This window comes from Podarcis melisellensis, assembly GCF_964234715.1.
Source record: "Podarcis melisellensis genome assembly, chromosome: 10".
Lineage (NCBI taxonomy): Eukaryota > Metazoa > Chordata > Lepidosauria > Squamata > Lacertidae > Podarcis > Podarcis melisellensis.
Genome location: NC_138542.1, coordinates 24,080,842 through 24,107,674, shown reverse-complemented (window position 1 = coordinate 24,107,674; position 26,833 = coordinate 24,080,842). Strand labels below are relative to the sequence as shown.

Genomic DNA, 26,833 nt, shown 5'->3' with positions numbered 1-26,833 from the left:
TTTCACGCATGCACAGGAAACCAGTGTCATTCATGCAGTAAGCACAGCTTTGCAAGCACACAAATTAAACGTCGACAAACTGGCATTGGATACAGTTTCCTTACCACCATGGCATGGACACATGATGGTCTGCAAAGCAACCCTAATTATGTGGTATTCGGGGGGGGGTATCTGAACTGTACACATATGGGGAAACAGTGTGTTGTCATGATTAGTTTCAAAGTGTTGAATTTAAATATTGAGAATGACCTAAAACAGATGCCGTTAAACCAGTTCAATAACCTATTAACCACTAGGTGGCACCAAATAGCTATTATTGATAGAATGTCCTTCAAAGGTTTAAGGTATACATTGTACATACATACATGGTGTCATTCCAGAAGATTCATTTATATTCATATTTCACTTGCAATCAAAGCCTACTTTTTATTTTAAAAATGCATCAAGTTGGAAACAAATGACAATCACATGAGCGCATATTAGTGTAGATATCCGCTTTGAGATTCTTTTCTTAAAAATATGAAGTGGTTTAGACATAACAATTACAATAATATTAGCATGCATTAGTATACATTGCAAAGAAACAGAAGATTATGTGCATTCTATTGTTGAAAATCGTATGAAAATAGTTGTGCATCATATTTTTAAATATAACTTGAAGTCATCTATTTTTTAAAAACACATTCCACAGGCAAATACTGCTCTCCATATTATTATTATTATTATTATTATTATTATTATTATTATTATTATTATTCAATTGTAGTATTTTGGTGACTGAAATTAAGGAGTTACATTAAATAAACAAAACAGAAGCTACAAAAAAATATGTCCAAAGTCCAATGTCAGCTATATCTACTCAAAAGTAAGTTCCACTGTGTCCAATTGGGCTTACACATTAGTAACTGTGTTTAGGACTGAAGCCTAACAGTGTGTTTTTCTACAGCACTAGTGGGGAAACTTTTTTCAGTGCCCAGAAATTTTGAGAAGTGGTGGTGTTGGTGGGTACTTTGAGTGTGCTTCAGAGGTATCATGTGTACACAGCCTAGCCTCTGAATATATGTGCATAGAATTGTAGCCTAAATCTGATTGATCTGTTGTAAGTGTTATCTGCCGTAATGAACTTTGTAATTATTGCAGGTTTCAGCAAAGTTATGGCATGCCATTATATTCAGCAGTTTATAACACAGTTAGCAAATATCAAGTGATCTTTTGGGGGAGGGAGTGGATTATCCTTCTCATTGAAACGGCGGGGGTTGTTTCTAATCGTCATATAGATTTTATGAAATAAGTAAATAATACATTGGAAAGCATCAGAAAGGAAGGAGAGAGCTCTCTGAGTGAAACATGAGATACAACATGGTGGGAAGGTTTTAATGTGGCTGTGACATATACATTGTATACTGTAAACTTTGGAAAGTTGGGAAACTTAGAAGAATGGAACTAAAAAGTGCTGTTGCCGAGTGACAAGTCGGTTCATAATAAATTCTCTCTTATCCATGACTTAATGGTGAATGAGGAGGCTTGCCTGACACTGACCTAGCTGAGTTGGTCTCTTCCAGCTGTGCCAATCTGGATGGCCTCTTCAGCACCAGTTTAGACTCAGAAGGTGTAGGTGGATGAAGTCTTTAGGAATTCAATTTGACTGACGTAGCTGGGATGGCTCAGGACTTCATGGCTTGCCATGGCAACCACAGAGTTGCTCTTGATTTGGTTTACTAGGGGGGGAAAGAAGTTGGCTTGAAAGTAGAGGATTTTACATCTCTTTTCTGGTCATGATTAGTCAGAGTACTTCCTACTAGTGTCTAGGTTCACAGTTACTGTTCTCTGTAAGGATGGAGGACCTATTAAAATGGTCCACCCCTGGAAGCTAGTGGATTTCTGAGGGCTCTGAGGGATTTTCCAGGTGATATGACCATACAATGTAGAAATGTCTCTGGCGGTTGACAAGGTTGCATCCAACTGCTCTCGCCCACTGAGCAGAGCCCAGTTATTCTGTGCTGAGGGAAACTAAACTTAGAATGCAAGCAGAGAAAATATTGCAATCAGTCTGATCAAAGATACAAGGAATATCGTTCTAGTGCTGTGTTTTACTTATTTTGCATTGTGTTTTAAAACTGCTATTTCTTTTCTGAGATGGGCCCAGATATATCATTGTTCTAGGGAAGCCTGTAAATAATGTGTGTGTGTGTGATATATATATATATATATATATATATAGGAGTGGGGGAGAGGTAAACTTTCACATGAACCTTTTTTACACTTTCTGTTATATTATATTACTTTACATTTACTGCAACTATAAATCAGAGCCTTTGGGAATGAGTAGGATTTAAAAACACAAAGAAACGTAAAAAGCTGATTGTGGTATTATTGCCATGCTGCATTCGAGAAATCTCTCCAGCTGTTTATGGACATTTCTCATGTAGCCTTCCTTCATTTTCACCTTACTTGCTCTCTGGTGTTTCTGTGTCTGTCTTGAACCTCTCCAATTCCTTGGGTGCTAATTACTTTTGGTTATGCAGAAGAAGTGGTGGTGCTAATTATGAGCTACTCTGAATGTTCAGAAGAAGCACAGAGGTGGGGGAGCACCAGTGACTCACATTCATCCCCCCCCTCTCCATTTGAGTGTTATCCAAAACAGGAAGATGCTCAGTTTTCCTTTAGGAGCTGCTAGCATTTGAACTGGCAACCTTCAGCTCTGCATGCAATTATCCTGTGTGATAAGCCACTGAAGTATATGTTGCAACATCTTTCTAGGGTTGTTTAGTATCTTCTTGACCAACAAGGTCTTCCAGAGTTCTTTTCTGTTTGGTTATCCTCCAGTCCTTACTTCTGGCTTTGTTCTACGGCTGCTGGTTACAAGAAGTGGCTTCCTACAGCAGAGTTCTCACATCCAGGGAGAAATACTGGGATTCTCCCACCAAAGGAGATGTATGCTTCTACCCTTTAGCAAAGGCCTAGAACAGGGGTAGACAAACTAAGGCCCAGGGGCCAGATCCGGCCCAATTGCCTTCTCAATCCGGTCTGTGGACAGCCTGGGAATCAGTGTGTTTTTACATGAGTAGAATGTGTCCTTTTATTTAAAACACATCTCTGGGTTATTTGTGGGGCATAGGAATTTGTTCATATTCCCCCCCCCCCAAAAAAATATAGTCCGGGCCCCCACAGTGTGGTGTAGTGGTTAAGAGCAGTAGATTCGTAATCTGGGGAACCGGGTTCGCGTCTCCACTCCTCCACTTGCAGCTGCTGGGTGACCTTGGGCCAGTCACACTTCTCTGAAGTCTCTCAGCCCCACTCACCTCACAGAGTGTTTGTTGTGGGGGAGGAAGGGAAAGGAGAATGTTAGCCGCTTTGAGACTCCTTTGGGTAGTGATAAAGCGGGGTATCAAATCCAAACTCCTCTTCTTCTTCACAAGGTCTGAGGGACAGTGGACTGGCCCCCTGCTGAAAAAGTTTGCTGACCCCTGGCCTAGAACTACCAGAAAAGGAAGTGCGAGTCACTTGCTCATACTCACTTTTGAAGCTCTAGTGGCCACTAGAAACTACCATTCACTGCATCTTTGTATACCACTTGGAGACATTTTTTGGTCAAGTGCTTTATAAATCTTTGGAATAAAAATAAGGGAAGCACGCAGAACTTCAAATTTAAAATGATACGAATTCCAGAGAAATTGTGCAGCAAAAGGAAGTATAGCTTTCCTAGGGAGTATTTCACCAGCCATCTATTTCAGATATATGTTTTCTGGGAATTACTGTATTTTTTGCTCTATAAGACTCACTTTTTCCCTCCTAAAAAGTAAGGGGAAATGTGTGTGCGTCTTATGGAGCGAATGCAGGCTGCACAGCTATCCCAGAAACCAGAACAGCAAGAGGGATTGCTGCTTTCATTGTGCAGCAATCCCTCTTGCTGTTCTAGCTTCTGAGATTCAGAATATATTTTTTTTCTTGTTTTCCTCCTCCAAAAACTAGGTGCGTCTTGTGGTCTGGTGCGTCTTATAGAGCGAAAAATACGGTATATGGGAGCATGGCCCAGTGACAGCTATGTAACTCGTGTGTTTGGGGTGGAGGTGGGGGGTTAGCCAGCAAGTACAGTGTTCAGTGAGCAAGACAGCATGTTAATAACAGTAACCATAGTAGTGATCATTCAGAGGAAACCATGCAGTGTACTGTAGTTCTTCTGAGTTCAATAGGACTAAATCATTTACAGACAACTTTTCTAGGCAAGCTAAATCCTAACAGTTAACAAAATAAAATCCCCGTTGGACTACTGCCCCTCATAGTGCCTCCCCTTGTCCGTTTCAACACACACCAAAGGCACTTAGTTGATCAGTCCGTAAGACACTGGGGATGCCCTTCTGTGCAAAACACTGTTATATTGGTTACAGATGTCAAACCACTGAAACAGAACACTAATTGATAAAGTGGTAAAGGGGGAGATGTTACATTAGAGCTCGGCTTAAAATGGTATGCAAGCACATTACATACAAACTACCTTTCTGAGATGGCTCATATGAACTTCTGTCTGTCCAAATTCACTAAAGTCCATGTCAATAGCCTCTCTTTTTAAACTGTAAATACTGGCAGTCTTCAAGCCAGTCTTGTTGAGATTTTTGCTGCCATGGACAAATATGGCTAATATTCCACCATTTGCTGTCAAAGTGAACATCCTCAGGTCACAGAGGATGTAGTAAGTTTAGAAGGTGAGTGCCGTGTCATAAACTTTGACAGCTGCTGACTCCAAGTACTTCCCTGTTGCTTATTTGCCCAAAAGAACAATTTATTTCATTATATACTTGCTTTCATAGCCCACCTTTTGCCATATGTTCCCAGGGTAGGTGACAGAAACATAACAATTAAAACTGTACATTTGAAAATCATTTGGAAATAGAAACCACAAAAACAATCAGAAAAAAAGAAAACAGTAGTACAGAGCTGCAGCACAGAGCAATGGAGAACAATTAAATTCATCTCACACAGCATTCCAATATTGCCAGTCCACTTCATAAGGGACAAATTGCCTCCCTGTGCTTGAGCTACATATTCCGTGGCTCTCAAGCCCCAACATTTAATTTCTGTTTGCTTGCTAAATGGTTCCTGCAGACTATCGCCAGCACATAAAGCCAGTGCTCAAAAATCTGCACTGACTGCCCATTTGCAACCAGGTTAGGTTCAAAGTTCTTGTACTAATTTACGAGGCCCTTAACTATTTGGGTCAGGATTCCTGAAGGATTGTCTTATTCCTTATATCCCTGCCCAATAATTGAGACCTGTTAGCAGCCACCCATGGTCTGAGTGCATCACCCAAATCCACCCAGAGCTCTGTGAGCCCAGTTTAATGGAATTCCCTTCCAGGTGAAATCAGACAAACAAAATCTAGCAAATGTGCCCTAACAAACGTCTGGTGCCTACTGAATTTGTTGTTGTTGTTGTTCCATCAAGCATTTTAACTGAAGTCTGATTTTATAGTGTAACTGATTCTTATTTTAGGTATTGTATCTCTGTAAACCACATAGAGACAAGTAAAGGTAAAGGGACCCCTGACAGTTAAGTCCAGTTGCAAACAACTCTGGGGTTGTAGCTCTCATCTCGCTTAACAGGTCGAAGGAGCCGGCGTTCGGCCGCTTCCGCAGACAGTTTTTTCGGGTCAGGTGGCCAGCATGACTAAGCCGCTTCTGGCGCAGTGGAACACTGACACCAGAGCAGCGCACAGAAAGGCCGTTTACCTTCCTACAGGAGCGGTACCTATTTATCTACTTGCACTTTTGGCGTGCTTTTGAACTGCTAGGTTGGCAGGAGCTGGGACTGAGCAACGGGAACACACCCCATTGCGGGGATTCGAACCGCCGACCTTTTGATCTGCAAGCCCAAGGCTCAGTGGTTTAGACCACAGCACCACCCGCATCCCAAGAGACAAGTAGTTAAGTGATATATACGTTATTCAAATAAAATAATAAAATAAATACACATGCTTTTTATTCTTTAAAAGGATGAATCTAAAACACCAGACATTTTAAACTTTGTTAAAGCCATGCCTGAGGTAGCAATCATCATCATGCTCAGTTTAAAAATAACTTTCATCATGATGCTAAATTGAATACTAGGAGTACATTCTGGCAGTGGTAGCACCAGAAAAAATGGGGGAGGGGAGGACAGAAGGAGTAATGTTTCAGAAATGGGGGACGTGAGGAGCTGAACCCCTTGTTTTGGGGGGTGCTTTTCCATGCAAACTTTGGGATCTAGCAATGAAATCCCACTTTTAATCCAGTACAGAAGATGATGCAATTCAAGTGCTATTGAAAATTCATTTTGAATATTTGCAATCCTTACCTACTTTAATAGGAGGTTTCCTGCACATTAAGGATTTGTGTGGTTAGGCTTTGGTAAGTATAAAATCCACACACCCCTGAAATATTGCTAACATTTAGGAATGTGTTCAATTTATTTCTCAACTGCAATGATCTTTCACAAGTTCTTGACAGCATAATCTCCCCCTTTCCACTAAGGCACTATTTTTAAAAATGCAGCAATATGTTTCCCCAAACTCGCAAAGGCCATGCAATGCAGGAATATTGGGTGTGATGGGTAGAATGAGCTAAAGTGAAGCAGCTCTCAATAAGCTGTACAATTGCAGCTATTAAAACATAAGCCCTCTTTGCTCTAAGCAAACATGCTGAATTCGAAGGGAACAACAAAAAGGCATCACCTCCCCCAGTTTGTGTGGTTAAATTACATTTATCAAACAAACAAGTCAAGGCTCGCTTTTGGTGCCTGTTACCACCCAAAAAGCTCAGCCGGAGGAATCTCCACATTGTGAGAGTTGTTGGACCAAAACGTGGTTTGCTTGAGTCTCACTGGAGTATTTCTGTATCTGGTAGAATAAAGGCTTCCTTCCTGAAGCTGTTAAACCACTTGCTCTTCTGCTCCATCTCTCTGAAGCCCTGGTAAGCCCTGCTGAAGCAGCTCAGCTGGAAGCAATACCTCCCAGTACACAGCATCTGGCAGAACTTCTTCTGCTGATCTTGGAGAGATCAGGCTCACACGGAATTCTATACTGGATGAATACCAGCCTAGATGCTGATGGTGGAGGAGTGTGTTTGTGAACTGGAGATGCCCACCTTACGAGAAATCCATCCAATCTTACAAGCCAGGGGCACTTATTTGTTTCTGCAAATCAAAACAAAAATTGCACTGACAGAAAACTGATAGAAGCTTCAGATTCCCAGATAATAGCAGCCCTAATAGGATGTTTGGAAATCTCTTCTTCCTAGCTACCAGCTCATAAATCACTGGACTCCGATTTTAAATTAATTGTCTTGTGTGTTACTTGTTTTTCAGCATTATAAATTGGCTTGATTGCTAATTTTATTCCAGTTGTTATTGTTGCCCTAGAGTGTGTTTTGAATGGGGAGAGTTTTCTACATATATTCAAGAACACTTTCGTTATTGCTGTTCTTGTAAGTGTTACACAGTTTAATTTTTTTATGTTATTAATGTCTTTAAATGTTCTGAATATGTTTTATTTTATTTTTAATTGTATTGCTTTTACTTCATTGTTGTTTGCTGCCCTGTGCTCCTTTGGAAGGAAGGTCGTGATATAAATATAATGGTAGATAGATTAATGGAAAAATCAAATAATACACAGCATTCCGTGAAACAGATAATTCAAAACCCTTCCAATAAAACTGACAGAACCTCGTGGATCTTTTTGGTGTCTGCCCTTTCCCACCTTCCCTTTTTGCTGTGTACTGTCAGCTTGGTTAGTGGGATTATGTCAGCCGAAAGCCAAATCATCCCTGACCACTGGTCCTGTTAGCTAGGGATGATGGGAGTTGTAGTCCCAAAACATCTGGAGGGCCAAGTTTGGCCGTGCCTGGCTTGAAGAGATACATTTGTATTATTGTTCGATGGTTTCTTTAAAATGTATGAAAATCCCAAAACAATGTAACACCAAAATGGTGTAACTGTTTTCTGGATTGTGTCCAAACTTTTATTTTTTTAAGTAGCCTGCATTAAAGTGTTTTGTTTTCTTTTTTGCCCGGGGGGGGGGGACGCCAAACGGACCACATAGAAGCGAGCAAGCCCAGACCATGGAGTACAATACCATCAGCTCCTGAAAGAACCATCAATAGCCTGAGAGAACTGTTGGAACACCCTCTCCCTCACCTTTTGGGGGGTTACTAAAGATAGAATTGCGCCTTGAGAGAAGGCAGAAGTGAAGAAGCTGAGGTCAAGAGCACATTCCATCAGCTCCTGAAGAGTTCATCAGTCACCCTGAGAGGACTCCGTTGAACTATATTTTACACCATGGAGCAATGGTAGGCAAGGATGGTCTATACTTTGGGGGCCCTACCCCAAAGAAGGGAACTCAGATTTTGAAGTCAAAATGTGCCAGATGCAATATCCCCTTTATTTTCCTTCTGCCCCCTTGTGATGGCCTCCAGCAACACACACACAAAGTTGTCCGCAATAACAAAACATAATACAACTATCAACCAATAAACTCTAATACAATAATTTCTTCTTTTACAGCTTTACATTAGAAGTGAAGTCTCCACAGTAAACAAATAGTGTTATGTGCCAGACCAATACTTATATTCAGTAAAAGCCTGGGAGGCAGAAGTGCAACTTGAATAAAATATTGGGGGGGGCAGGTAAGCCCCGCCAGGTAAGCACTTTCCCTAGGAGTTGGCTCCTATTGCTGGGAGGACAGATTTGTTTTTAAGATATGCCAAAACCCTAATGTGGTTAGTGCATGCCTATCTGTGGTGGGCGGGCTCTTCTTTATTGTAGGTGCTACCTCTGTAAAGGCCCTCTGACTACCTGGAGACCCTCGGCTGATCAGAGCACTGAACAGCACTCACAGGTTAGATGTTTTATATATATCTTGAAGTGACAATGAGAGATTGGACAGAATGCTGCGGGCTATGGAAAAGAGAAGCGGGAAATCCTGCAGGATTTTTGCAACTGCAAACCTATGCAAAATAATTTTGGTGTAAGGTGCCATAGTTGGACTCACTGCTGAGTTAACATATTTAGGATTGGATCGTCCATTGTGTATTTGAAGAAAAGTAGTAGGCTGTGTACACAGCACACATAAAGTGCACCCTTTCCCTAGGAACTCTAGTGTTTATCCCTTACAGAGTTACAATTCCTAGCACCCTAATAATAATAATAATAATAATAATAATAATAATAATAATTTTATTACTTATATCCCAGCCACTCTGGGCAGCTTCCAACAGAATATTAAAAACACAATAAAATATCAAACATTAAAACAACCTAAACAGGGCTGCCTTCAAATGTCTTCTAAAAGTAGATAGTTGTTTATTTCCTTGACATCTGATGGGAGGGCGTTCCACAGGGCAGGCACCACTACCAAGAAGGCCCACTGCCTGGTTCCCTGTAACCTCACTTCTCAGCGAGGGAACCACCAGAAGGCCCTTGGAGCTGGACCTCAGTGTCCGTGTCTGGGCTGAATGATGGGGGTGGAGATCCTCCTTCAGGTACACTGGACCGAAGCCGTTTAGGATTTTAAAGGTCAGTACCAACACTTTTAATTGTGCTTGGGAACTTACTGGGAGCCAATGTAGGTCTTTCAGGACCGGTGTTGTATGGTCTTGGTGGCCACTCTCAGTCACCAGTCTAGCTGACACATTTTGGATTAATTGTAGTTTCTGGGTCACCTTCAAAGATAGCCCCACGTAGAAAGTACAGCTCCCGGGATTCTTTGGGGAAGATGTGGTTTAATCTCGTGGCATTTCAGATGTCGTTGGACTCCAACTCCCATGAGCTCCAGCCAGCACAGTCAGTGGAGAGGTGTGATGAGAGCTACAGCCAACAACAACCCAGAACAAATAGGAACAGCTCACAGTCTTGGTGAAGGTGGAAGGGATTTGCTGGCAGAAAAAAGATGCCCAGCACCATATGCCTGAAGACGGGGCAGATTGCGTAGTACACAGCTGGAACAGCATCACAATGTTATTACATGAACACCACTAGGTGTTAGAAGCTGAAACTGAGGCTGCATAGCATGACTTTTCCCTCAAAGAATCATGGGAAATGTAGTTTGTCACGGGTGTTGGGAATTGCTCTGTGAAGGGTAAACTGCAGTTCCCAATGTCATGTGCTTTACATGTGAGTCTAATTGTCAGGGAAGCATAAGATGGGTAAAGGGGGGGGGTGCCAGCTCTCATTAAGATTTATTATTACGCGAGTTTTGTAGTCCCGAAGCTTAACGACAGATGGTGGTGTAACTCCACCAATTTAGTCACTCCTTTGCTGTTGTTAAGGAAGATTCCCCTTGATTTGATTTCGGTTTTTCAAAGCCAGCGTGTTCTTTCCTTCCCGAACTATCTCCGTTAACAATTGGGGGGCGGGCGGGAGAAGTGTGTGCGTGTGTGAGCGCAGAGAGGAATAATCCCATTTTGAAGAACACCCTGTTTATTGTTTTGTTCCATGCCTTTACAAACAATCATAATGAAAAATGGCAATCTGATCTACACACAGCCGCAAGGAAAAGACATACATTAAATTAATTAAAAGAAGACGTTTGAAATAGGGTTGTTTGAAGCGAGGAATAGAATGCAACTCGGGATTGGACTGAAAATATCAAGCCCAAAACAGGAACAAAGGAGGGCGGGGGAGGACCCAGTTTGTACTTAAACCAGAAAGTGAAGGGGGTAATTCATGCGTAATAACCACTTTGATTTAAAAAGTATAAGAACCCTGGGGTGGGGCGAGGGGGGGGAATTGTTTTGTGTGTTTTACTGCGTGGTGCACTTTGCCATGCACAAAGAACAACAACAGCACACTGTGCTCACTCCCTTTTTTGGCAGGTCAACTTCAAAGTAAATTGCCACTGTAAGGAATCCTTACTCCTAAGAAAATGTACTAAAGATCGACCTCCTAATCCAGTTTCAGTAGAAGGCGCGCGCGCGCACACACACACACACACACCTCGTCTCGCCAGGTGGGTAGTATCCCCCTTGAGTACAACAAGGCGATTATCTGCGTGAACTGGAGAGATCTGAAAGCTCTCCTTTGAAACAAAAGGCAGTCTAAAAATTCTGAGTTAAAACTAACGCGAAACGAGGAACTCCAAGAGGCGCGAGATCTGGAACAGGTTTTGAAGCAAGGGGACGGATTCGGTTTGAGCTCCTCTGTCTTTTCAATGGGGGGCGGGCGAGGGTTGGACTCGGCGGCTGCATGTCAGAAAAGCACGCTCGGATCAAGCAGCCAAACGAACTTGGCCGCTGTCTGGGCTCCAGGCTGGGCAGCTCCTGAGCCTTTTTGTTTGGTCCGCGAGCTTAACTCGTCACACGCACAAAAAGGATGGCGAAAGGAAACGGGTGACTCTCCCCCGCCGCCGAAACTGTGCTCTGGACATGCCTGCCAGGAGATCGGGACCTTTGGGGAGAACATCCCCACGCTGCCCCGGAGCCTCCTCGCCTGGCCCGGGCGCCGCGCTTGGGAAGGAGAGAGAGAAAACCACTACCTTGCGCCCCAAGGCTGCCGGCTGCGCGTTGCCAGAGAGCGAGCTGCTTGCTTTCCCGCTCGGTGAATTATTTCGTTTGAAGGTTCACGGGAGTTGTCTGGAGGCACTTAAGATCTGCCCAGAACTGGAGTATTCGTTCTCCGTTCATCTCGCCCCCAGATTCCTCTTGATGTCTGGCGCCCACACTGCTTAGAGAAACTTTTTATTATTATTGTGGTTTCCTCAACTTCGAGGAAGCCCCGAGTCGCAGGACTCACGCCCTGATCCTAAACAAATGAGCTTGGCAGTAAAATAAAATAAAATATAAGTGCCTGAATGGTTTCAAGTAATCCCTACCATGTATGCTTAGCGACGCAGCCTAACGCTCCACGGCACATTTACTCGGAAGCAAGCCCCGCTGCAATCGCGGCCGAATAAATGCATTTAGGGACGAGGCTTAGAACTCCCCTCTTTGAAGTAACAAATAATCAAAGAGGGAGGAAAAACAGAGAGAGAGAGAGCAAGTGTCCCATTGAAACCAGTGCGTCTTTCCTCCCAAGTAAACGTGCCTCTTAGGCTCGCGGTGCTAACGAGCCATCAAGGTTTATGAGCAACTCGGACAATTAAAGAAGGCGGAGGTAAGACAAAAAGAGTTGCGAGAGGCAAATGAAGATGTTTTACGACCACCCATCAACAAGCACTCCGCGCCTTGCAGCAGTCAATAGCCTGGAGTGCGCGTGCCCTTGGGCTGAACTTTCACCTCTCGAACCCGGTGGAGCCCCATTGGCTGAGAGTTAGCAATCTGGGTAGGAGAGAGCCCTCGGCTCTCCGCAAAACCTGCGTCCTGCGCACCTCCTGCTTTCTCTCCCCCCGCCTTCCCTTGCCTCTCAGACCTGAGCAAGGGAGGGGAAGGGTAGTCTCATCTGCTGCCCAGGCGCCTCCAAACACACTCCGAAAAGTATGCCAGAGGAATGGCGGGAATAGCTGCTTTGCAGAACGCACTTTTTTTTAAAAAACCCACCAATAATTGTCCAAACATGAGACGCACACGGTTCAAAACTTTGCACCTTTTTGCACTTCTCCGGCAGTGGAGCGATTGGAACCCCACAAAAAGGAAAGTTCAGCAAAGTGTGGCCGAGTCCTTTCCGACTTTTGTTTTTTCCACCCTCTCCTGTTTCTTGGGGGAAATCTTGAACGGGGAAGGGGGGGGACAACCAGGGCAAATTTGCTTTCATCTTATGAGTAAAGATGTGGGCAACGTCCAAATTCCAAGCGAAAGAGAAAATTTGCATAGTAATTCCTTTCTGTCCTTTCCGATACCCTTCCCCACCACTATCAACCGCGCGCGAGCGCTTTCCAACCGGCGGTGGGCAACCTATAATAACTGCGTCGCGAGAAACTTTCCCATTTGCGTAACACGCTAAGCCGAAAACAAACACTTCGCATTAATTCTGAGCGACGGTCGTGTTCCATTCAGATCTTCGGTTAATTTAAAAGAACTTTTTGAATTCTCTTTAAAAGCGCTCAAAAAGTCCCACCAACAAATTAAATCCAAGGCAAATCCGCGAGATTTTAATGTAGGATTTCCTTTTTCACTTCTTAATTAATCACCGACCAAGCAGTAGCCTTGCAAAATGATGCAGAAATATGAAATCAAGTTGAACGATTAGAAACTTGCGATGCGGGTATTTCATTTTGTTTTGCTGCTTTTAGAAACTTTCTCACAGCCAAAAAAAAAGCCGGAATACTTGAAATTATTTATCTCGATTGCACTTCCATATGTTCACGCGGTTTGAAAAATCTGATGTGCGCATGTATTTAAAATTAAAGTACTGCACTGTTGATCAGGCTTCCCTTCCCCTGCTTTTGGGGTGAGGGGCAACAACTGTTTCAGCTGGAAACGCGATCCGTGGCTGAAAGGTGTTGGGAAGGATATGTGGCGGTTGCCTGGCCGTTTTCATGGCTCTGCAAGGCGTGTGTGTAAAGCGCAGCGGGAAACCCCTTGCCAGACCCGAGCAGAAGTTACAATGCACTTTCGGAGTTGTTCGCGTTGCGTGCAGTAAAGCTAGCTAGAGGTGCCACCACCAGACTCTTTAGGCTTTTGGTGACGTTATTAGTCATTGCAACGCAGGAGATGGATGGGCTTTTAATTGCATCTCGTCCAAAAAGTTTCGTCGTCTTTTCTTGAGGGCGGGCGGGCGCTCGGTGGGCCTTAGTCGTCTGCCTGGAGGCCAGCAACTATGGCGGAAGGGAAGGGGGTTGTCGGTTCTCTAGTGTGCGAAACCGGAGCTCAGCCAAGGGAGCCAGTTTCGCTCTAGCAGCGAGTTCGAACCGGACAGTTCGAGGCGGCCGCGCGCGCAAGGCTTTCATTCGCCACAGGCGCGCTCAGGCTTGGAAAGCGCGGAGTTCCATTTAAAACCGAAGGGCCACCGAGCATGTGCAGTGTGCCTCCCTCACACCCTCATTCTCGGGGATACTGACTCGACAACAGGCGGCGCTTTCTGACATGGAGTTACTAAATGTCCTTTTCGGGAAGCCCACCCCACCCCACCCCACTGAACGAATAACTTCTGAGGAGACACGCACAGGGGGACGTTGTAAGTTTGCGGTTCTGTGTGCGTTTGCCTAAGCGTAAGCCCCGCTGTGGGACCTACAAACGGGAGGGAAAAGGGGGGGGGGGCATCGGAGCGTAGCTGTCAGCCAAGCGTCAGTTCCATTTACCCCTGTCTCTCTCATTCTTTCCCGCCTTTAGAGGAGGAGGAGGAGGACGAGGACGCAGCAGGCAACCTGCTGGCGCGGGATTTACCACGCTTTTCTTTGCAAGGAGAGCTGGGCTGGGTGTTTAGTGTAGCACGTGTGGGGCCACCCGCTGCCTTTCGCCTTCCTCGCTGTGGGGTGTGCTTGAAGGTCAGAGTTGAGCTCCTGAGTTTTATTGGCATACTAAACCTCCGGAGAGGGAGAGGGAGGCAGGGCGAGAGAGGAGGAGAGGGAGTCTGAAACGCGCGCGCTTTGACCAAACTCTGAAAAGCGCGGCCCAAGTCTGAGGAGATTTGCACACATACCCCTCCTCCTCCTCCCCCCCGTGCCAACGCTTCAAAGCAGGCTTTCTAAAGGGCTCTTGTAGTCCTTCCTGTCCTCCTTCTGATAAGTGTCTCCCCCCCCACTTCGCATAAGCCCCCCCTCCCGCTTGCTCCTTTGGAGTACTACCCGAAAAGCTGCTGTGGCGCAACCAATTTGACACGACGCTTTTGTTTTCCCCTCTCCCGTTTGCTAGCCTGGTTGTGGCGCGAGGGTGGAGGCGGGGGGAGAGAGAGAAAGAGAGCGAGAGAGGAGAGCAAACAACTTCTCGGGTGGTTTGTTTACATAGCAGGTGGACCTGACGTCAAGGAGGACGCTTCACTGCGAATCCGAATAATATCCTGCTCCGCGAGCAGGACTCCTTGCTCGGGAGAAGGCTGGCAAGCGGGGAGGCTGCAGCATCGGGGGCGAGGGAACCTTGCTAGATTGACCCCGCCACACTTTTATTTTTTTTTGGGGGGGGGGAGTGCTGGTGGTGGCGGGAAGAAACTCGCAGCCCCTCCCTGGCTTAGAGGAACACAACTTTAGGAACACAACCTAAAGAGTCGTTGCCACCCAAAAAAAAGGGGGGGCGTGCGTGCACACGCATTTTCCCCGTCCAAAAAAAAATCTGAATCTTTCCACAAACACACACACGAGAGGCAGCTGCACCCTCCATCCAGAGAGAGGGAGCCAGCCCCACACCCAGGGGGAGGGAGAACGCGAGAAGCAGCGCGAGCCTCTGAGAGAACGCGAGACCCCGCGCAGCTGCTGCTCCTGCTTCAGCTTTGGCGGCGGCGGCGGCTGCTGCTGTTCGGTCGGCGGCTCCTTTGCTTTGCTTGCTGCCGCCCAGGCCCCGGGAGCCGCAGAGCCAGCGCCGCCTGCGGAGGAATATCCAGCCCATTCAGAGACGCTGCTGCTTCTCTCTCTCTCTCTCTTTCTCTCTTGTTGTTGTTCCGTTCGGATTCCCCCTCCCACCCGGCGGCTCCTCTGGCGCGTCCTGGCAGCAGCGGCGGCGGCGGCAGCGGCAGCGGCAGCTCCTCCTGCAAAACACTTTTCCCTCTCCCTCGGTGTGTTTGTATTTGCGTGTGCGTGCGCGCGGCGAGCGAGTGCACCGCCTGCCTCTCTCTCCCCCGCCGTGCCATCTCCTCGGGACCCTGCTCAGTCAGTGTGCGCTCCTGGTAAGTTTTTTTAATATATATATATAAATACTATTCCCCTCCCTTCTCTCTCTCTTTCCCCCCACCCCACCCTGTCCCTTCAGTCTGGGGTTTGACTAGTTACTTTCCTCCTGCCCTCACTCTCGGCTCCCCTCCCCCTCCCGCTTTCTCTCCAGCTGCTCCTGGCTGCAAGAAAAGTTTGCCTGCAAGCCGCCGGGAACATGGCGTGTCCATGTGTCCAGGGTGACATGTGTCAAGGTCTGTTCTTAGCAGGTGGCGAGCGCTGTGGCCCACTCCTGCCCCTCTTTTCTTTCTTTCGCCGAAGCAAACGCCCACACGGAGACTTAATTTTGCATGCATATTTGTTTTTGCAGGAGGGCTTCTTGGTTATAAATTAATCGAGGCAGGGTGTTAACCCCCCCCCCCATTTTAACGCGACCGATCTTCGGCTCGGGTAGCAAACACCCCCCCCCCGAAAGCCTCGTGGCACCTCAAAGACTTAGCAGACTTAATGTGCTTTGAGTTGCAGTGCATTTGATGCAAGATCTTGAGGTGCCACTAGACTTGTGTGGGTGGGTGTTTGCACCTTTGTGCGCGCTTGAAGTACAGGTGATCTTTGCAAACTCTCGAACTTGGCCTGCGCGGACTTTTAACAGTTGCTCACTGCAAGTAAAAGGTGTATTAAAAATCACCTAATTGCCGGCTGTTTTCATAAGATCTTGAGAAAACGTGGCGTGGTATTCCAGAGAGTGTGGTGTTGTTTTCTCCCAGCCTGCTCCTCTTGTGTCACTCTCGGGGAGGTGGAAGCTTAGAGTCATGGGGCGGGGAGCACGTGTGCCCTTGGGGAGAGCAGCGAGACACCCCACTTCCCTCCATGCCAGACAGACCCTAATGCATGGAGGGGAAAAGGGAAATTGGCAGCAAGAGGAGGTGGAAAGACGGGCCTAGCTGTGACACTTGGGGGGCTGTAGCAGCATTCACTGACTTCTCTTCCTTCCATCAGTTAGTTGCACGTGCATGGTGTTTCGCCTGTACCCTCTCTGGCCAGGACGAGTTACTGCATTCCTTTCATTTATTTATATATTTAGCTAGTTTGCTGCCGTTTGCTTTGGTCTCCTAACACCACCTTTTTCGTAGTGGGTTTTTTATTTTATTTATATATATATTGTTCTTGCTGGAGAGTGTGTGTTCACCTTGAACAACAGCAACAGAAAACGTTAGCCTACAACGCTAGATTAATAAATAATAATGGCAGACCTGTATGGAGCTCCGGAGGCATTCTTGGCTGCCTTTGCTGTGGGAGAGTCTTCTCCTGAATTTCACTCTTGAAATTCAAAACGCAAGAAAGTTGTGAAAGTTTAATTTTAAGAGCTTTCGAGATCAAGTAGGTAAATGGCTCTAAGGCATGTTGAGCTTTGTTTGTGGAGCTGTGAGCGTGAGGACAGGGAAGGTGAGGAATAAAACAAAACGCTAGCTGCCTTTTTTTTTGCTCGAGTTTCTGAGTGATTACCCAAACATAAAAAGGTCTTAGTGTAAGGATGAATAAAAAATAGGGCAGAGTTCACGGTGAAACCAAGGTAGCTCTTTGATGTAGTTTCTGTGTCTAAGTAACTTTTCACTAAAACATTTTAGCAGGCATTTTAATAAATGAACTTAAATACTGTACAACAGCTTTTGCTCCAAATGAAGTTGTGGTCTGCTTTCATTGTCAGAGTGAATTTTCTGCATCTGGGTACCTGTTCTACTGAAAACAGTTGATTGTGGGATCAAGTTGAAAAGAACCCATACATTTATAACAGATGGCAACAAATGATTAGGAGTGAAGGTAACTGGGCTTTAAGGAAAAGTTACTAAAGTGACTATTCTGCACTCGCAGTGCATTCACAGTGCAGAAGAGAGAGTTCTTTTTTGAAGTAGAAAATGAAATATGTTACACAACTGAGTGTAAGAGATTTCAGTGCTCCAGTGATCTTCCTCTTACATAGATAGTTCAATTCAAATAATTTTTCTCATATATATATATAATTTGTTTTAAATAGTAATGCAGTCCTATGCATATTTACTCTGATGTAGGTTCCACTTTATTCAGTGGGACTTACTCATGGGTAAGTATGAATAGAATTGCAGCTCTATGCTTGTGTTACTCCACAACTCAGTTCTTGTGGCATAAGTGTTGACCAATTCCACATTCAGGAGTTTAGGATCACAGTGTAAAATAATTCATGCCATATTTTTAATTGTTCCTTTGCTGTTCTAGATCCAGATATTTGATATATACTTGATATACTTTGGTTGGATGGATCAAGTTATTAGTCACTCTGTAGTGAAATTGGGAAGTGGAAGAGAGCACACTATTAATTGACGATAAATCACAAAAATGTTACCTGTTAGGTATTTTGCTGCTGCTTCTCTTCTGCTTCAGATAAATGAAACCTGTCAAGAAAAAAAGTATTGTGCCTAATAATATTACAGTGCATTAATGTTTAAAGTAGTTTTCCTAATGCTACATTAAACATACAAGTGATCTCTTTTTTATAAAGGAGTGACTTTAAAGTTAGACTTTAAGTTGCTATACTCGGTATATTAATTTTAAAGAATATACTATAAACTGTTTGTAGTATTCACACAGTGCTTGCTACTGTATGCACAACTACCATTTTCAAAAAGATATTGTGACGTGCAAAATTATAATTGATAGTAATATTTTGCACAAGCAAATCTAGTTATCTGGAATAACTACTTTGTAAAGGCTCATTTTCCTTCGCATATTAAAATTTGACATATCCAAAATATCATGTGACTGCCAACTAAATTTTTTAAAAATGCTGTCTGTACTCTTACAGATTATCTAATAGGGGCCCTTAAAACAACTGGTTGTGGTATTACTATTTTGTATAGTAAGCATCATCTGTTGAAGATCAGTGCAGGCTAATGAGAGCTCTATTTGTATTCTTCATTTTGCGACTGTGCCATACTAGAATCATATGAAAACACATCGGAAACATTGATTTATTATTTGCCAGTTGTTATTATTTACTCAGGTTTTTATGATGGTTGCTACTAAAAAATATTGAGGCGACTTAAAGTAGACAAATCTACACAGTGCAAAATTAAAACAACATGCATTTTAAATGATAATATATGGATCATATCCTATTCTGTTGCTTTTTTTTTTTTTTTAAGAAAAGTAGGGAGTGCTTGGTATTTTTTGGTACAGCTTTATAAAACATTCCAACAAATGACTTGATCTGTCTCTTGGTTAAACTGGAGTAGTTTATTAGACTATGCTGAGTTAAGTGGAGTGGTTTAATTGGGTCTTGGGAGTTCTTTCACTTGTATTTGTAGACTGCTTATGAAATTGCCATATTGTAGACTGCCTGTTTGGGCTTCCTAAATGTAGTTTCTGGAAATAAAGCCTATTAACTTCAATGAAATTTACTTGCCAAGAAGAAGCGGTTATTATGATTTTATTGGTAACTGAAAGAAAATGAATAAATGTGTGAGTTGCAGTGCATGTTTACCTCTTGTTTTTTAAAAATATATTTCCCCTATATTTTAAAGTAGATAAGATTGCAGAATAGCCATATGTGTAAACGGTTTGTAACTATGTGTCTAAAAAAATAAATGTTTTGTTAAAACACTTTACACGATGTTATATTTTGGAATCTTGGTGCTAATTGTTTATTCTCCTTAATCCTAAATACGTTACCAATGTCTGTGAGGCTTAATATACTTGGAAGTAAACCCCACTGATTGTGGTAGAGTATACTTCAAATTTTTGCCTGAGATTTAGGTGCTAGGTAGAATGTGACCATACTTTAATTACCACAAATAGTGGAGGTAGGTGGGAGAAGATAAAAAAGTACTGCTAGGCCACTGAGTAGCAACCAAGGAAAGAAGGGAGGTGGGGCACAGCTGTTATGGAAGAACACAAACTAGTGCGCCTGTAGGCAGTACTGTTTCCAAGTTCTTTCTAGGAATGTGATATAAAAGCTGGTTTATTTAATTGAAAATGAGACTTACATTCAGATATGGTGCATGTTTGTAGGCAGCGTGAAAACCCTATCTATACTTCTGAAAGATGTTTGCTACAAGCACTGTTAAAATGTGATGGGTTGACCAGAGTACCGGACTCCTGATTGTTGTGTTGTTTGTGTATGCCACTTAGGCTTTATAACCAAATTAAGCTAAAGCAATTCAGTTTAAACAAATTTACAGCTGCCTTAAAGCATGTTTACCCTGTTCCAGTGAATGAAACTTGTAAGTAAATGGGGTTAGGATTGCTGCCTTGTAAATATATTTAGGATCATAGTGATTCAGATCGTAAGTATTTCATCTTAAAATTATGCTATCTGATTGTTGTTAGGCCTGTTGTTCTCTCTCTTTCGAAATTAAGATAATTGCTTCTCAACTTGCTTCTCTGGCACACCAAAGTTAATTTATTAGCATTTGGGAACTAAGTGTTACTGTTTACTAGGTTAATATTGGGGTAGGTTCTTGGTAAGAATTGAATAATGTATCTTTGTGTGTTGTCTGAGTCAAATTATGAATGTGATGTTTACTTTTGTGAACTGAAAATGATTTAGGACACAGGTCACCGAGAAGTACTTTGGTATGATTGTCAGTGGAGAAAATTGCAAATCATAGTTAAACTTGGAATGCTATCAGTTCCATTACAAATATTGAATACTAATTTTGGGGCACTCAAACTGATTACTCTTCTGAGGCTTTTGTTAATGGTGTGCTAGAAATAATATAAATGGTCTATTGTACGAGTCCTGCGGCATACATCTCAACCTTCCTTAACACAAATACACAACACTGAATAGTTTAGATTTAGATTTAGATTGTATCACTGCATAATTGTTATTTTTCATAAATAGTGGTTATATATAAGCTTTTAAAACTTAAATGGTAGAAGTAAACTCATTCTTAAGCAAAGGCCAACTTCAATCTTAACCACACATACATAGGGGGAGTAAGTCCCATTGAATTTAATGGGGCTTGCTTCTCATTAAACTTCGAGCTGTTACGGTAATCATTGCATGTAATAGTTCACAGTATGCCTAACATACTGTATTGCTAGTGCACTCTACAGTATGCTTTTCCATTCACGTGGCAATAATTTTCATGTATAAAATTCATATTGTTTGAAGAAACCCTTACTTAAAAATATGTTAGGTTGGATACATAATAAGTTAAGTACCCCTTGAAATCAGCAGGACAAGTTATGTCATGATCCATTACTTAGGTGGGGCCTAATTTCCACTGACATAGACTGCCGTACCTGAGTGCAAGTCTCATTGAAGTTGGTGGGACTTACTTCTGAGTATATGTGTAGGATTGCTTTGTGGATCCAATCTGCTTAGGATCAGAGTTCAGATGGAGTTGTAGCTTGGTGGTAGAGCACATGCTTTAGATGCAGAAAATTGCAGCTTCGGTCTCTGGCATTTCCCAGTAGGGTTGGGAAAGTCTCCTATCTGTAACTCTTTAGAACTGTTATCACCCAATGCAGGCAGTACTGAGCTAGCCGAATCAGTATAACAGCTTCGTCTATTCCTAATCATTCTGACATTTATCTCTTCTTAAGCCCATTGACTTCAATGGGTCTAAATAGGATTGACATTTGACCCATTTTTAAAAAAGAGAATAAAATGACCAAGTGCTTTAAGGCATCAATTTTTTAGAGCAAGTTATGAAAAATAGGATGATGCTGATCACCAAAACTGTCACGTAGTAGAAGACTAGAATTCAGTGCTTCCTTGGCACCTTTACAGAACACTGCGCTAAACTACGCTTAGGCCTTCTTTCTCCCCAAAGTAAATACAAAGAACTCTGTAATAATCCTGACTGCTGGGCACTTGTAATCTGTAGAGGATACAAAGGTCTGAGCACCTCTTAGTTTCTACTGAGTCCTTGGGCAAATAACTCTTCCTCAGAGTGGTCTGTGATATTCCCAGGGAGCCTCACATTGGTCTATCCATGGGTGGTACCTATGGTCAGTCTTTCAGCTACTCCATTGAGTGCAGAATTCCTTTAAAATACCTGCTGCTATCACCTAGTGGACTTGAAAAGAGCGACAGGATTCTATCTTTCTATTGTTACTCAAGTACAGACACATGGGGCTAGATATAGTTACCTAAGCATCCACCCACACACCAAGACAGTCAGACATAAGCATAAATTTAATTAAGGAACATAACATTCAGCTCAGTAAGTCTTTTTCTATCCAAATATCTTTTAGTTGTGGTTTCCAGATCTAACATACTGTCTGCCTTAAGTTTCATATTAACGGTTTAAACACGATAACAACAGAATTGTCACATTCAACATATGAGTGTGAGTTGCCTAGAAGGTCCAACAATGGTCACATTTCTCTTCAGAAGAAGAAACTTCTCAAAGATGAGAGGCTTTGTTAAAGGGAAATTGAAAGGGAGAGTGAAGAGGGCAAAATATCTTCAGGATGCTTGGAGGTTATTTAAAACCACAATAGCAGCTCGGATAGAATATATAATTTAGGGAAGGTGCAGGAAAGTCCAAAAGAAAACTGGTGTGGCTAACAAGCAAGAGTCAAGCAAGCTATAAAAGGCAATAAGGCATATTTTAAAAAGTGTAAATCCTGACATGAGGAAAATATAAAAGATCACAAATTCTGCCCAATTTGGTAGGGGTCGTTTAGCAGCTTTGAAAATGTCAATTGTGAGGTTGTTTCAAAATTTATTTCAATTTCTGTATTACAGTGGTACCTCAGGTTAAGAACTTAATACGTTCTGGAGGTCTGTTCTTAACCTGAAACTGTTCTTAACCTGAGGTATCCCTTTAGCTAATGGGGCCTCCCACTGCCACCACATGATTTCTGTTCTCATCCTGAAGCAAAGTTCTTAACCTGAGGTACTATTTCTGGGTTAGCGGAGTCTGTAACCTGAGGTACCACTGTATTTTAAATTGAGATGCTGTTGTTTTGCTTCAGGAGCAAGAACATGGTAACAATAAAATAATATTTTAGAAGCCTTAAAACAAATAGTGTAAGCCTCTAACCATCCCAGGACGATGTTGGACTAGTCCATAACAAAGGTATGAAAGGATTATTGGAGGATAGGGAGATTGCAGAGAAGCTGAACAAATACTTAGCATTGATCTTTGCTATTGAAGATACTGGATCAAGATACTTGGGTTTGAACTGTGTGTGCTTTCTGGGAGGGTGTCGGAAGAATGGCCAAATTAAAGTGATGAGAGATGAAGTTGTAGGGCAAATAGACAAATTAAAATCATCAAGCCACGCTGTCTGAATGGCATATACCCTAATGTGAAGATCTTCTAACAAAAATATGCAACTTGTCACTAAAATCAGTTTCTGTGCTGGAGGATTGGAAAGTAGCCAGCATAAACACCAATCTTTAAAAAAGGATCCAGGGGGAGCTGGGAAATTACAAGTCCATTAGCATAACATCTGTCTTGGGTAAATTGGTAGAGAAGCATAATTAAAGCCAGAGTTGTTAAACATAGAAGAATAAGGTTGCTGTGGTAGAATTGGTGTGGCTTCTGCATTAGGAAGTTCCGCACATTTGAGAATACTTTTTGAAGGTATTCTCAAATATATACATATATTCTCATAAGCATTATATACTGGTACTTTAATTTCATGTTATGAACAAATTGCCCCTGAATAAACTTAAATGCTCATAGAGTAAGAAGCAGGCCTTTTGACTGATTAGAGAACAGAAACCTGAGGGTATAAATAAATCAAACAGTTTCAAAATAGGGGACATGACTCACAGGGGTACCCAAGGATCTATAATAGGACTAGTTCTGTCTAACTTGTTCTGGAATTAGGCAGTGAGCTGCTCAGGTTTGTGGATAACATCAAATTATCCACTGTGGTGAAAACCCAAGTAGACTGTGATGAACACCAAAAGTATCCTTCCAAACTGGATGAATGTTGATGAAAATGCTAAATGAAGTTCAATTTAAAACTTTAAAGTGGTGCACACCTGGGCAAAAGCTCCTAACTTCAAATACATTGATAGCATCTGAAGTGATTGTGAATACCCAGGAAATGGGTCTTGGTATTGTGGTGGTAATATTATCTGCTACAGCATTGAGAAAGGCTAATACCATGAACAGGTTTATTGGTTAATTGACTGAAAACAAAATTGCCAATATTATAATGCTGTTGTATAAATCTGTAGCGTGGTTATCAGAGAGCAACACAAATAATTTGTCTCAAAAAGGATGTAGAGTTGGAGAAGGTGCATAGAAGAGCAACCAAAATGATTGAATTAGGAGCTCTTTCTTTATGGGAAAAGGCTAACCTGTTTGAGGGCTTTTTGTTTAGTAGAAAAGATAAGAGGGCATGAGATAGATTTATAAAAACTACATAAGTGGAAGTTTTTCTCCCTTTCTGATAATACTAGAATTTGAGGTCAACTTCTTTACACAATAGGGATGCGGGTGGCATTGTGGTCTAAACCACAGAGCCTAGGGCTTGCCAATCAGAAGATCAGCGGTTCGAATCCCCATGACGGGGTGAGCTCCTGTTGCTTGGTCCCAGCTCATGCCCACCTAGCAGTTTGAAAGCACGTCAAAGTGCAAGTAGATAAATAGGTACCGCTCCGGTGGGAAGGTAAGCGGCATTTCCATGCACTGCTCTGGCTCTCCAGAAGTGGCTTAGTCATGCTGGCCACATGACCCGGAAGCTGTCTGTGGACAAACGCCAGCTCTCTCGGTCTATAGAGCAAGATGAGCATGCAACCCCAGATTCGTCTGCGACTGGGCCTATCGGTCAGGGGTATCTTTACCTTTACCTTTACTTTACACAATGCATGATTGATTTATAGAATTAACTGCCACTGGATCTGTTTATGGCCACAGCTTTTGGTGCTGTTAAAATGGGATTAGACATGGAATATAGGTCTATAAATGGCTATTAGCTATGTGAAACCCCTGGGTTCAGTGGCTGTGTTTTTCAGATGATCAGTTGTGGGGTAGAGAATTGATTAATAGCAGGGATTAAGGACTGCTGCCATCATACCCAGCTATGGAAACATATTTCCAGAAGCATCTGGCTGGCCACTGTTGGATTTGGTAGACTTCTGTTCTGACCCAGCAGGATGGTTCTCATGCTATGTTCTTAGTGGATTTTATGTTTTGTTTTGGTGTACCTCTCTACATCTTTATCTTGTTCGTTGAGGGGGGCAGTTGCTCAAGGAAAATACATTGCCTAATAAATTGGCTTGGGTGCATTGGTAGCCATTCATTGGACTGAGAGGGAGAAGTTCTGTCTTTGCTCTTGACTGGTAAGCTCCTTCTGCAGATCATGGGAGGCCAACATGGATGGATGTGATCTTGTCAAGTATAGCCAACCAGCCACTTCCATAGTTCTCTGATTAAGAGTTGGAACTATACGAAACGGCACAATGTGCTTATATGTGTCTCCAGAGCACAAGTCTTTGTAGTGTACACACATGCTATATTATAAATACAACCAACAACAGTTGTGAAATTGTAGCTATTTGGCAATTATTAAACTGTGGATGGAATTCAAAGTAGCTCTAAGGAGATTGCTCCATAATTGCAAGCATTTATGATGGCTTGATGGAGTGATCTTCCCTGTGGTGTGCTGTTCTGGGTTGTCCTGACTGCCCCATTTTATTGGAGGGGAGGGGGAAAGCACCATTGCACTAGTGGGAAAAGTTGCAGTGGCTCCGACTAGTGAAACTTTTTAGTTGAATCTGGCACTGTGCCATTATGATTCCCGTTTTCCATACTTCCTTCTGAAGCCAACATTCCTCTTTTAAGATAACTGCAAGTTAATTGCCAGTAGCAGAAGTTAGACTGTGTACCTTTGTTGCAAAAAGCAGGTGTTTTCTGGAGAGAATGATTGGGAAGCCAGTACCTGTTCATAAATAAAGGGTGTGTTCATATGTGACCAGTACTTCAACCTGTGTAATGTACAAAGCCATTGCTATCTGATGAGTATGATGTAATATATAACATTGATGGCCACTTACAGAATGATGTTTTTTGTTCATGGGAATATTTCACACTTTGAAACAGGTGCTGTCATTCATTCCTGGAAGGTACCATCGTTCTGCCTCAAGATGCCACAAAGTTCCATCTTGTGTGTCATGCTTTTTAATACTTTCTGTTACTGCTTTCACAAGATGGACACTCCTGTAATCATCAAATAGTTCATGTGTTAAGTTTCTGCATAAACTCAGTTTTTTACTTAGTTTCCTTGTCTCCCAAACTGTCATGCTGCAGAGGTGGAATTTGCTAGAATAAAGAGAGTGGAGAAGGCTGCATTTTTAGGTTCAGGCCAACTTTTAAAATTCATTTTATTTATTTACTCCTTAGGATAAAGGTGTTGGAGATTAAAGTCATTTGACGCTTGCATCACTTCACTCAGTTGTTATTCAGTTATTTGGTACTGCTTATAGGTCCCTTGTGGTTATATTTGTTCCATTGGCTCTGTCAAATTCAGTTTTCACTGCTTTTGGTCACTGGACAGTTGCATCTGTGCTGTCAGGCTAGTCCTACTAAGGTCTGTGTAGGTGCCTGTAGAGCTAGATTCCTTCAGAGGAGGTATACAGTTCTTATGAGATGGTTATAGAAGTAGAACCAGAAGCTGTTGGTTTCATTTCTTTTACTACCAGCTCTTTCTGTTGCTTCAGTGGTTTTCTTGCTGCTGTATTCCTTAATTTGCATGGATAGCTCAGTTGGTTAGAGCGTGGTGCTGATAACACGAAGGTTGCAGGTTCAATCCCTATATGGGACAGCTGCATATTCCTGTATTGCAGGGGTTTGGACTAGATGATTCTCAGGGTCTCTTCCAGTGCTTCAGTTCTATGATTCTGTTATTCTGTCTTGTGTGCTTTATTGGCTGACTGCATTCTATTCAACATAGTGACATCATGTCATGTTCTAGATCAGGGGTAGCCAACTCCCAAGAGACTGCGATCTAGTCACAGAGTTAAAAACAGGCAGTGATCTATCCCCTTTTTAGGGGTTCAGGTCAAAGTTGTTTAGCTTTTTTTAGGGGAGCCAGACTTGTTGAGTTTCGTTGGGGGGAGCCAATGGTCTACCAGAGATCTACCACAGACGTCCAGTGATCTACCGGTAGATCACAATCTACCAC

The 26,833-nt window shown here is 42.9% G+C and overlaps 1 protein-coding gene and 1 long non-coding RNA gene across 2 annotated transcripts in view; one reads left to right on the top strand and one right to left on the bottom strand.

The window, feature by feature from the left end:
* Positions 1-6,183: 6,183 nt before the first annotated feature.
* On the bottom strand, positions 6,184-25,872 carry LOC309379669. The gene is made up of 3 exons (XR_014172580.1): positions 25,707-25,872; positions 18,081-18,129; positions 6,184-7,167 (listed from the first exon to the last, which is right to left on the bottom strand). It is a non-coding gene; the product is annotated as an uncharacterized lncRNA (long non-coding RNA).
* FOXP2 (forkhead box P2) overlaps positions 15,027-26,833 on the top strand; it is a 352,653-nt gene continuing 340,846 nt past the window's right edge. The window contains exon 1 of the mRNA XM_081928974.1: positions 15,027-15,717. The gene's annotated coding sequence lies outside the window, so the exon portion shown is untranslated. The remainder of the gene's footprint in view (positions 15,718-26,833) is intronic.